This window comes from Macrobrachium nipponense, chromosome 10 (assembly GCF_015104395.2).
Source record: "Macrobrachium nipponense isolate FS-2020 chromosome 10, ASM1510439v2, whole genome shotgun sequence".
Lineage (NCBI taxonomy): Eukaryota > Metazoa > Arthropoda > Malacostraca > Decapoda > Palaemonidae > Macrobrachium > Macrobrachium nipponense.
Window position 1 is genome coordinate 85,836,739 of NC_087204.1, and position 3,236 is coordinate 85,839,974.

General features: G+C 34.4%; 1 pseudogene; it reads right to left on the bottom strand.

Annotated features, from left to right (window-relative positions):
- Window positions 1-225: 225 nt before the first annotated feature.
- LOC135224024 (putative nuclease HARBI1) lies at window positions 226-2,846 on the bottom strand (annotated as a pseudogene).
- Window positions 2,847-3,236: the final 390 nt, after the last annotated feature.

Sequence of the window (3,236 nt, forward strand, 5' to 3'; positions counted from 1 at the left end):
AGTAATTCATCATATATCCTGTCATAGCAGATGATTTATTTATTTGATACAGCAGGAAGAGGTTTGGTTTAGAAAAAAAACATTGCAATTATTATGATGCAGTATTTAAAATTAATGTCTATGCATTTATATATAAATGTGCCATAAAAAAATAACTTATTGCTCTTAATTAAATCTTTCAGGTTTCAGCCTTTTCTGTATGGAAAGCTGGATGTAGTACGTACTTCAGCTGCTACCACCTCGACTGCTGCTGCTACCACCTCGGCTGTTGCTAGCAAGCACATGTCAGCATTTCACAGCATACAGATGCACAACTCTTCGAGTTTTGATATTGATGATGGCTCTGCAGAAGTGTTCGTCGCGAATGATATCCCAATATCAATTACTGAAGAACACCATATGCGCGGAGAGAGGAGCCAAGCCGCCCTGACGTTTTCGATATTTTTTCAGGATATATTGTTTAATCAAAACGATTAAATGAAAGTGTAAGGGTAATAGCTGACAGCATGTAACAATGACTTGATATCCTTAAGAAACATTTTGCTATTTTTTTTTTTTAAAGTGGTAGTACTTGTAAATATAGTCTATACAGTAGCAAAATCTTTTTTTTTTTTTTTTCAAACCATGGCCCTATATGTTCCTATACCATGGTTGCCCCTAAGGTGATAAATATCATATACTCTTCATTATTGAGATTAGTTATTTTGTAAGTTTTGTTTAAGAGTAATGTGATTATACTACCTCATTGTCTTAAGCTAACCACTCCAGTATTTAATGAGGTTTATTTTTTTATTTTTCCTCCATTATATTGTGGTACTTGTGATCTCGTGTTATTGTGATAAGTTTAGTAGTTTTTGTTTATTTACAATGCTATTTCATGTTATTTCTCTAATGTGGCTATAATGCATGTTTTATTATTTATAATAGTATAAAATGACACCTCTGTGATCTCAGTTACCTCTACCTTATTGTAAGTATTTTTTTATAGTACATTTTTTTTATTTACAATGCTATTCATGTTATTTCTCAATTGTGGCTATAATGCATGTTTTCTTATTTATCTTTAGTGGTATTATTTCTTTCCTGCAGATAATGTACAATGTAATACACTGATATTGCTATTAAGGTCATTCAGTGAATACAGTACACTGTTTGTATCTAGGTAATGTGAACATCAAATTCATTTATTTCATAACTTAATTGTATCATAATGTGAGTCACTGTATGTAGTACTGTACTTATCTCAGACCACCTTAACCTATGTTAAATGTGCCTTATGAGTACCTGAGAGAAGTGATAAGCCAGAGAAATTGCATATATATTTTTTCACCTTTGCATATAGTACATAGTAAAGATATATTTTCTGTATTGATTTATTAAACAAGTATAAAGATATATTTTCTGTATCGAGATTTATTAAACAAGACTTAAGAAAAATACATTGTTTTTCTAGCATTGATTATACATGAACTTTCATGAGATCTATGATAACTAAAGGTCAAAACACAAGCCATCTTAAAAATTAAAAATATATTGTTTATCTAGCATTGCTTATACATGAGAATTTTATAAAGAATATGAATTATAAGTCAAAACATCAGATTATAATATAGGATTTTAGATTGTATATATGAAATAATTTTAAATAATACACATCCAATAACTTTTAAATCTAGCGTCTGCAGAGGAAATCACACTATTACAAAGCAATTAGTGTAACTTGCAAAATAAACCTATTATATATAAAGAACAGAACAAGGACAAACTAAACAAGAACAATGATAATGTACAAATATAGTTTACTCTACAAAATATATTAATGCAAAAACAAAATTTCCACCATCTCTCCTCTTACATTTATGCAAAAAAAATTTGCTACTATCTCCTCTCTTACCACTTGCCCTGCACCTTGCCTTGCTGCTGGATCATCAGGATCTTCCTCATCCTCTTGCTCCTCTTCCTCTAGCAGCTCAGGAGCGGGTATTCGTTGCTGAACACAACGATTGTGTAGCAGCATACAGGCAGCAGCTACCTTCGCACATTTTTTTGGGTTCATACTGTAGAGATCCCACCAGAATTGTGCTGACACCAGAAGCGAGATTTCAAGACCCCAAATATCTGCTCAATTATAGTTCTCGTCTTCTTATGTGACCTATTATACCCTTTCTTGTCCCGGGCCCCCTGGGTTGTTGTGGACATGGGGTGAGGAGAATGGCTCCAGTGGATACCCACTATCACCTGCAACAGAAAAAATGTCTAGATTTATTTATCATTTATTGACACATTCATAAGATATTATGTTATTAGTTCTCATAATTTAAAAAACAACAGAAGGTAAGTACTGTACTGTCTTAGGAATTTGTAATACAGTGCTAGGAAATACATTACTTCAGCCACAGCTTATTTATATGCAGTATATAACTGGTACCTGTACTTGAAAATTAGTATCACAGGACCTGTAAGTACACACCAAGCACAACTTTTAAATATTGTATAATAAAAGTATGAATAAATAAGAACATGATACTCACCAAGAAGATGCATATTTCCATAGACGCATCTTGGAAGCAACCTCGTCGTGGGCAGTTGTTCCAAATGTAGGCATCATGGGTGCTGCCAGGATACTTCACAGTATAGCTAGTGATGAGGTTTTGGGCATTTCCCACTACTTGAAGATTTAGCGAGTGATATCCTTTTCAGTTTACATAAATGTATTCATTGTCACTTGGTGCTTTAATGGGAATATGTGTTCCATCTATTGCACCAATGACTCTTGGAAAGCCACTAATCCTATGGAAAGCTTGCGCAGTCTGGTGAATTTCCTGTGGATTTTGTGGCATTTATATTTCTGTCCTTCCTTTGTTATATAGGACATCTGTAACTTTACTGATGATGCGACTTACACTTGCTTGGCTCATACCAGTTACAATCACCAATCACATTTTGAAAGGTCCCCACTTGCCAAAAATCTCAACGTCACCAGACCTGTGTATGTGTGGGGATGGCATGGCTTCGTGATGTTGGCCTTCCAATGAGTGGCTCTAGTTCTTCACAGACTGATGATCTGGTTGCGAGGAAATCTATATTTTTTGAAGCAATTCTGTGTCATCAATGTGAAGTGGATCCAAAGGATCTCTGTACCTCCTCTCCCCGTTGCAACTGCTGAGCTGCAAAATACGCAACCAGGGCTTCCATCACAAAGTTTATTGATGTTCTCACTATGCCTACAATTAGGT